Genomic DNA, 9,652 nt, shown 5'->3' with positions numbered 1-9,652 from the left:
CTACCCTAGAGGCGACTATAAAAAAGAATAAATTAAAAACCTGATTTAAAAAAATCTATTGGAGTGTCTATATTTATTAGTTTGGAGAGCCGATTTAGAAAATCCAAATTTCCACATGCTCTTGGAGTTGCTAGAGGTTGAAAAAAAAAACAAACATCTAGGATCTAGTTTATGGGTCCAAATTTAAAGAGCCCTAGGTAAGAACTTTCTCAAAGGTACATGTTAGATTCCAGTCATGTTTAAATAATTAAACTTAACTTTATAGCAAGAAGAGAACGTATATGTCTAGATATACATTTATGTCTAGATACATAGTAAAATCAATGTATTTAGAAAATCCAAAATATTTTATAATTTGGAATGGGGTGAGTACCACGTTGAAGTCAGAATCAGTTTTAGTTAAAAAAAAAGTAAAGCCCCGCAAGCTGCACACAGCAGTTATGTATTATGAAAACATTATTTATAATTATAAAGTTGACAATCTCTTTATCAAGATGAGTTATTATATATTATGAAAGCATATTTTGCAGTTCCTCCAGCTCGGGGAGTCTATATAAAGCCAGGCATCTTGGCCATCTTCTCCAAGCTACCAGGCCAGCCAACAGCCATCCTCAGCGACCCAGCAGGCATCGAGATGGCCACCAGCGGCCCCGTCCCTTTGGTCTCGCAGGTGCAGCGCAAGCCACAGACATTCACCACAAGCCCATGGGGTGACTTCTTCCTCCAGGACAACCCATGCACTCCATCAAAGGTACCAACAAGCCGGCCGCCATTGTTCCCTTTAATTTCTGCAAAACTTGAGCATGTCATCATTAATTTGCTAGCATCTCCGCATTGCCTGGCCGTGGTAAAAAATAAATGGTGAATCAAAAAATGGTTCTTGTGCGATACATAGTTCCCCTTAACACCAAATTGCCCATTGCAGCTCTTGGCAATGAAGGAGAGGGCACAGAGAAAGAAGGAAGAAGTGAGGCAGATTATACTTGAAACCGTTGCCTCCTCCAACCTGGTACGGAAGCTGGAGCTGGTTGACACTACAAGGAGGAGATCGATGATTTGTTTCGCTCTATCTACGATGACAAGGATGGAGGCTCTGACAATCTCTACATCACCTAGCTGAGGTTCTATTTGCTTAGGAAGCATGGTTACGGAGTCTCTTCAGGTATGTAATTAAAACTAGTATATGCATGTTTCCTTTCATCGATGCTAATGCTAAATGTGTGTTGGGTGAACTAGATGGTCGTGTGAAATTTTGAGCCGTGTTGAATATAATGTTCGATTACGTTTGCAGATGTGTTTGAGAAATTTAGGGATGAGCCAGGGAACATTTCAAGTGATGATGTCAGTTGCTTGCTTATGTTGTATGATGCTGCGCATCTGAGAACTCATGGGGAGGAGATACTTGACAACATCATCACTTTCAACAAGAGCCACCTACAATTTCTGACGCAGAAAAACTTGGAGCCATAGCTTGCCAAGGAGGTGAAGTGCACTTTGGAGACACCTCGGTTCAGGCGGGTCAAGAGAGTGGAGGCGAGGCGCTACATCTCAGTATATGAGAAGACACTACCGGAGACTGTGTAGTTACCGAGTGCCCATATAATTACCGAGTGTCAAAAGTCGGGGCACTCGGAAAAAATTTATTACCGAGTGCCAACACTCGGAAAAAATAAACACCCGGTAGTAGACCTCTTTACCGAGTCCGAACACTCGGTAACCTCAAACACTCGGTAGATCTACAATTTTACCGAAGGGGCGCACTCGGTAAAAAGAGACACTCGGTATTGAGCTGCCACGTCTCCAGTATACCAACCGTGCGCCAAACGGCGTCACGGCATGACATTTTGCCGAGTGTAGAAGTATTTGCACTCGGTAATAATAAAGTTTTACCGAGTGTAAGTTCACAACACTCGGTAAACACTATCTTTTACCGAGTGTACTGGCGCAACACTCGGTAAAATTCAACCAAATTTCTTGTTTTTCCCTTCATTCTTTTTCCTCTATCCACATATGATATTTAGTACTCCATTCCAAAATATGGTGTTTATTTCGATTTATTTACTATATTTCACAAAATTTTCATTCTTTATGATAATTAGATACATATCGTGTAAATTTAATTGTAATAATTAAAATCGAACTCGATAAATCACGAGATTGGAAGAATTAACATTGAAGCATACATCTATATTATAGAAAAATTTTCATAACGTTTCGGAAGTATTTTTACATTCGTCGCTGCCGAACCGGTACATCTCCCAAAGAGACACTAAACATTCACAATGACGAGTAGGATTTCTATTAAGAGTGAAATTCAACATTATGATTTGAACTTAGAATTTTTTAGATAGTAAATAGATGACATGAAATAGTTCATGTGAAAGTTTGGTGAATTTTAGGATTAAATTGGCATTTTTTCATTTTTGTTTTGCATGAAATAATGTATACTTTTACCGAGTGTGACCTCAAACACTCGGTAAAGATTAGCCACGGCCCACCTGTCTCTTTACCGAGTGCCGTAGATCTAGGCACTCGGTAAACATTTATTGGGCTGCGGTGCTTCTGTTTACCGAGTGCCGTAGATCTGGGCACTCGGTAAACATGTACCAGGCCCACATGTAATTGGGCTGCGGTGCTTGAGTTTACCGAGTGCTGTATATCTAGGCACTCGGTAAACAGAGGCATTCACTTAGTCGTTTCTCCCTCAAATCGTGCAGACGACACACACACCGCACGCCCGCGCATCCCCGCCGCACCGCCGCCGTCCCCCGCGCCGGCGCCTCCCCGCCGTCCCCCGCACTTGCGCCCGCGCCTCCCCGCGCCCGCGCGCTCCACGCCGACGCCGGCGCCTCCCCGCCGTCGCCGGCGCCTCCCCACCGCCGCGGCCGCCTCCTCCCCTCCACGCCGTCGCAGAACCGGCGCGCGCGGTGGAAGACGAAGCAGCTGGAGAAGGGGAAAGGAAGGGCTGAAGCTCCAGCTCGACTCCTCCCCTCCACCACCGCCGCCACCGGGCGGTCCCCCACAGCCGCCGCCACCGGGAAAGGAAGGGCTGCAACCTGGGCTCCTCCTCCGGCTCCGGCTGCTCCTCCGGCTGCGGCTCCTCCTCCTCCGGCTCCGGCTCCTCGCGCTGGCCGTCCTGGACGCGAGCGCGCTGGACACCTGGGCGATCCACGGCGTCGTCTGACTCCGACGAGCTCCCGGCCTCCCGCTCGACACCGAGCACGCGGACGCGCAGCCCCCGGCTCCAACTCCATCCAATCGTCCACCCTTTTCTGAGGTATTCTGAGGCTCTTCATCTTCATCATCCTCGCTGTCATGAACTACCAGTGCAACCTTGGATGTGCACATTTTTTTCTTTCCCATTTGTTGTTGATGTTACAGAAACTACCAGTGCCCCCTGCATTGCATATTGCGAGTTGGAATCTAGGAAACACAATCCCAAGTTAGCTTGGGCATCATCACATGGCACCCAACATGCAGCATTATTATATGTATCCAGCTAGATTGTGCCTGCTAGCTAGACTGTAAACATGTCTATGGGGCAGCATCTACTGAGCTTAGATTTGTGTGGATATCTCTGCACATGGATACAAACCTTCCAAAGGTCAACAGAAGCTAACTTATTCAATGAGTTATTACCTCTCAAATCTTTGTTTACTATATACTGCTTTCCTGAAATGGAAGTAAGGGTTAGGTAGATGTGGGAGGAACAGTGCATGTTATCAACATATATAGAATAGTGGTCTCATAAAAATATCAGTTAGCTCCCTCTCATGAAGGAATACGATGTGTATTTTATTTTGGAAAAGTCAAATTAAGTTTAGTGTATAAATTTTACCTCTTGTAGCTTCTTATTTTTTTGTGAGAAAAGAATAGCCAGTTTCAACGTAGAAATAAGAAAGATTAAGGTGTAGCTAAATGGCTTGCTGGTTACATAGCATCACATTTGTAAACTTGTTATTGTTTAGCATATAAGCATATATATAAGGCACCAACCTTCTACAGGTCACACTGAGACACACCATACTCTATTTTTAGAGGAGGTCCTAAAATTTGTCACGCCCAACACCTGCCTCTTTAAACCTTTGGATGGAGGACTAAAGAGCCCGTGACCTAAAATTTGTCACGCCCAACACCTGCCTCTTTAAACCTTTGGATGGAGGATTTTGTTGAACGAAAATCCTTGTGATTTACTATGTATCATTCATGCTCTCCGATGTGAGCACATATTCTGCATCAGTATTCTTTATGTTGAGAAATGGGAATTGGATAATATTAGTGATGATTATTTGATACCCCCTGTAGATATGCAGCTCGGTTGGGATGATAATCAATCTTAATTCGCATACGTGTTACAAATGCTGGTGATTAGTCGGCGCGGGCATCTCTTAGTTGATCTGTTGTGTTTCAGTCTGTCGGCTACAAGCAAGCAATGTTCCATAATAGCTAGCTAGCCTGATTACTTTTAAATTAGACAACTATTATTTTCAGCTTGGTTTGGTCAACCAGCATATACACTGAACTGAATACCAACAGTTTCTTTTGATTTTTGAATGGGGATACTCACTTCTTCAATAGACAGCTTACTTGACATTTGAATTTGAACAAGGGAAGAAGATGTCTCCTACGCACGAAAGTTTTTTTTTCTTCCAGACTAGTTCTACGCCAGTTATTTTATCCTGTGGATTGAATCATAGTTTATCTTTTGTTGCCAAAAGCAGAGGTTTTATGTTTAAATATAGGCATTTAAGTAACCTAACTCCATTAGCAACAACATCCTTTGGCATATAGTCATTATTAATTGTTAGTGTGAACTTTTCATGTCAACGCGTGCTTTTTGTGCCTCGATTATCTTTTCACTTTTGGAGTCACCAGAGCGCAGGCAGTGCACCTGCCCCTAACTAAGGAGCAATACTTGACGGTAAACATGAGATTACATCGTCTGTGATTAATTGCACTGAAATTGATTTATGATTTGTCATGTGCTCGTGTACGTGCAGGTGCCTCCTGCTTGGTGTGCGGGGATGGACAACTGCTGGGAGGCCATTGTGGACACGTGGTTGAGTGAGGAGTACGAGCAATATCACGCCGTACGCTCACGTTGCCGTGCGATGATGCAGGGTTCCTCGCACAAACAAGGGCCCACTACCCTCAAGGAATATGCAGCCAGATATGTACGCGGATTTCATTTCGTTGTTGCTACGCTAACTTCTGAATGCATAATATCTTATTGTTGTGCTTCTTCCTGCAGACGCGGTTCCACCCCGGCCAGGAGTGCGCCTCGTTCAAGGCATATGCCTTGGCACACAAGGGCAAGGCAAAGGACCCCGACCTCGTCTACAACCCGGAGGACCCGCCTGAGGCATACAGTAACCTGAGCGTGCACAGTCGCCTCAGCGAGTACACGGCGATGGCGAGAGAGATCCATGGGCCAGAATTTGATCCGAGCACCGCTGACCTCGAGGGTGACATCGTCATGAGGTTGGGACCAGGTAAGCCACACGGGAGGTACTATATGGGCAACAGCACCATAGACACGGCCAACACTCAGACACTCGCCCAGATTAGAGCCCGGAGCACGAGTTCGAGCCCGGCCATACGCCCACGCTCACAGCCCCAGGTGGTAGCACTCCAGGTTAGTTCTGTTGCATTCGTTGTCCATTCATTTTCTACCCGTTCTTTATTTGCATTCTAACTATGTGATAAATAATTGTAGGCTCAGATTGAAGCCCTGCAGGAGTCACAGCAGGCCTCACAGAGCCAGTTTCAGGCCCTCCAGCTATCGCACCAGGCCGAGTTGGCACAGGAGAGGGCGCGAGTGCAGGCCCAGCTTGAGGCCTTCCAGCAGTCGCAGAAGGCCTGGTACGAGTACATGGCCAGCTTTTCTCAGAGCATGGGCCAGCCTCCACCACCTCCGCCGCCGCCGATGATACCGTTGGTGCCTCCACCTCCGCGCGACGGCACTCCTGTGAGTCACTCTTCATCTTGAAAGGCTTTTTCAGTTCAGATTGTGCTACAGTCAACACTATCATGTTAGAACCTAGAAGAGAGTAGGATACATACATGTATAAGTTAGATTATTAGTAATATTGTTCAGACCTTGAAAGGCATCATGTTAGGTTCTACATGAGTACATAGGTGTTTGCCCAATTCATGTTCAGTCTACTCGACCATGTGTGACGATATCTTGCACATAGAGGAGAACTAAACAGCAACTAACTTGATATGTGTTATCTATTATATGCCTATATATTGATGTCACTGTTAACTGGTCTTTCGAAGGAATATTTGAATTTGGCATACTACCTTATGATTAATTGACAAATATGTTTATTTTCTTTTGCTCCCTCATTCCAGGGACCTTCTACAGCTGGATCGAACAACGATCAAGACTTGGACTTGTCTCCGTTTCTCGGTAGGGCTCCGACCATGTGACAGGACCATGTTTCACTTGTTTGTATGTTGAACTTAGAAGTGGGTTGAACTTTGTGGACTTTGGACATGTTGATGGTGTTTGTGGACTTTGCATTGTGCTTGTGACATTTGTTGTAGCTATATGTTGGTTATGAGTGGATGTGACATTTGTGGACATATATGTGATATATATTGTCTATCTGTTGGTAACTGTGATATTCTGTTATAATTGTTGTTAATTGTGGCTGGATATGCACTGAAACAAACAAAAAAAAATACTGTGGACAGGTTTTACCGAGTGTAACACTCGGTAATGGTGATGTTTACCGAGTGTTACACTCGGTAAAACAGAGAACAGAACCAAATTGGTTCTGATTCTGTTAATTTTGCCGAGTGTGCCATTTTTTACCGAGTGCCACGACCCCACTCGGATATATGTGCCATTTTTTACCGAGTGCCTGCGACCCCACTCGGATATATGTGCCATTTTTTACCGAGTGGAACACTCGGTAAATGAGTTACATGTTTACCGAGTGTTACCGCTACACTCGGTAAACTATATTAGGAAAAAAATATTTGCGGAATTGTTTTAATCATGAAAATGGTTATCTGTTTACCGAGTGCTATGTCTAACACTCGGTAAACGACGCCGTTAACGGCAAGCTTGAGGACTGACGACCGTCACGTCGTAGTTGTTTACCGAGTGCCGGATTAGCACTCGGTAAGATTTATTCTCCGAGTGCCCCGTTAGTTGACACTCGGTAAACTAACTTTACCGAGTCGTTGTTTACCGAGTCATGTTTACCGAGTGTGGCACTCGGTAAATGATTTACCGAGTGTTTATGCATATTTGCCGAGTGTTTATAACACTCGGTAATTAATCAGTATCCCGTAGTGAGAAGGGTATGCGAGATGAAACCATACTGGAGTTCGCGAAGCTAGACTACAATATCTCACAAGCTATCTACTGTGATGAACTAAACAAACTTACAATGTAAGGAAACTACACCTTGATATAATTACCTTGATATAATTAAGTTGGCAATGATAATTATTTACTGGAACTGCTTGCTTAATTATTAACAAATAATAATGTTGACTTTGCCAAACCACTAATAATAGACATTTACTCGCTAATGTATAGATGATGGAAGGATTTCCAATCACATATAGATCTGAGCTTTACGCGGGACAGAATGGTGGAGCTTCATTTTTGGATGCTCGTAGTAATTTATGAGCCTTATTACTCATATTCACGGATAATGATGACAAAGTTCTTCATATTCGCACTCTTGTTCGATGACCTTTATGACAACCATAGCACCACAGAGGAGAGCAGTATCTTCACCACAGCCATGGAAAGGTTACATTTATTTGCCTAGATATATGCCTTCTTGAAATTAGACCGCAGCAGGTCGGGTGAACAAAATTTCAGCATCACCGGAATTTACCTTTGCTTGAAAAAAAAAACTAATGACGTCAGGTGGGAAGAACAAATCACACAACAGCTTCCAGCACACTTGAAGGCACTCTTGGTCAACATATTTAACACTACAAATAAGATCGAGGAGGAGTTAAATCATCAGGAAAACATGCATGCTGAATTGGTAAAAAAAATGGTAAACAAACTCTACTCCAAGAGATCACACTAAGGAATCATGACGGGCTTTTTTTATTAATTTTACCATCCTTACATTTACCCATATATAGATGATTGACACTGCCAAATTCTACCATGCTGAGGTGAAATGGCGCGATGAACACTTCGTCCCAACCAATGTTGAGGAGCACCTCCAACTTTCTATCCCTAGCAGCGCATGTATGCAGATGACAAACCTTTCATTCATTTCACTAGGAGATGTGACTACAAGGGAGGATGTTGAGTGGGTTTTCACCTTTCCCAAAATCATCAGAGGTGTTTGTATTGTGGCCCGCATCGGCAATGACATCATGTCACATGAGATTTACCAAACCACTCCACAACATATAAACTTCTTAAATGTTGCGAAAATATTTTCCATTTCTTATTAGTTAGAATATGACATATTTCCATTTGTGCATTCAGCCATTCATCATCAGATTATTCTCTAAAGACTCACATTTTTCTTGCTGTCCCTTGAAGCGGGAACAAGCTTCAAACCATGTGGCATCCACTGTTCAAACATAACTTGCATGAAGCAATATGGAGTGATGATAGAGGAAGCCAACGAAAAGCTTAGAGTTAAAATTGAAGAAGTATGGATGGACATCGTTGAAGAATGCCTTGAGCAAAAACGTCCCATGGCACTTTTAGAGACAGCGGTCAACGTTGCATGAATTGCAGATTTCATGTACAAGCGTGAAGATGCATTCACCGTCTCATTCAGCCTCAAGGACATTATAGCTTCAATGTGCATCTACTCTGTGTGAGCTTATTGACCTAGCATTAGTAAGACTTCTCAGTGTACGCGGATTGGCTTAAGGTCTCTCGAGGGTACATTTAATCCCCAAACTATTGTATAAGTAATATGAGTGTTGTACTATATATCATAATACATTTATTTGTGTTCCAAATATACTATTTGTGGTTATTTTTCATGTAGAAACTATACATACATGGTATAGTAAGTCTTGTTGTCTACTAGACCTTGAAGTATTTTATCACTCAGTTAAGAAGTTACCACAACATTTCAAATAAGAAGACAATTGTTCTCAATTGAATTATCGGATAAAATACACATCTTGTTGTGTGGTGACTCAAATCCTACTTGGACTAGGACTCAAGAGAGGTGTGCTATTTGGACTTCTAGTTCTACTAGGACATGAGTGTAGAATTCTACTAAGAGTAGGACTCCTACTTGCATGTATGGGGACCTTGGAGAGGACCATATAAACAAGGGGTAGAGGCCATAGGCATCAGCCAACAGCCAACACAAGGGCAGTGGCGAAGGATGGATTAAACTTGAAGTGCGGTGGATCAAAGCATGCCACGATTCCATCTGCCAACGGATGTAATTAGAGGTACTAGGGAGACGCTTTATGCCATGTGCACTATTGACTAGGCCTGCTATTGTCTTGTTTTGATAACCTAGAGACCTTTTCTACAAGTAGCAAAATAGAAATTGAAAGAAAAACAAGTAGTAAAAGGTATATGTGGTAGACGCACCTTGCCATGTTGGTCCTCCGCCCCTGCACAAGGGTCTCATCCAAGGCTTGTAAGGATCAATTAGTAGCGCTAAAGAGGATTAGGCTAGACAGT

General features: G+C 43.4%; 1 pseudogene; it reads left to right on the top strand.

Annotated features, from left to right (window-relative positions):
• Window positions 1–634: 634 nt before the first annotated feature.
• On the top strand, window positions 635–8,823 carry LOC136501910 ((E)-beta-caryophyllene synthase-like; annotated as a pseudogene).
• The last annotated feature ends 829 nt before the right edge of the window (window positions 8,824–9,652 follow it).

The sequence above is a fragment of the Miscanthus floridulus genome, chromosome 13 (assembly GCF_019320115.1).
Source record: "Miscanthus floridulus cultivar M001 chromosome 13, ASM1932011v1, whole genome shotgun sequence".
In the NCBI taxonomy this organism is placed as follows: domain Eukaryota; kingdom Viridiplantae; phylum Streptophyta; class Magnoliopsida; order Poales; family Poaceae; genus Miscanthus; species Miscanthus floridulus.
This window is presented reverse-complemented; position numbering and strand designations above follow the sequence as displayed.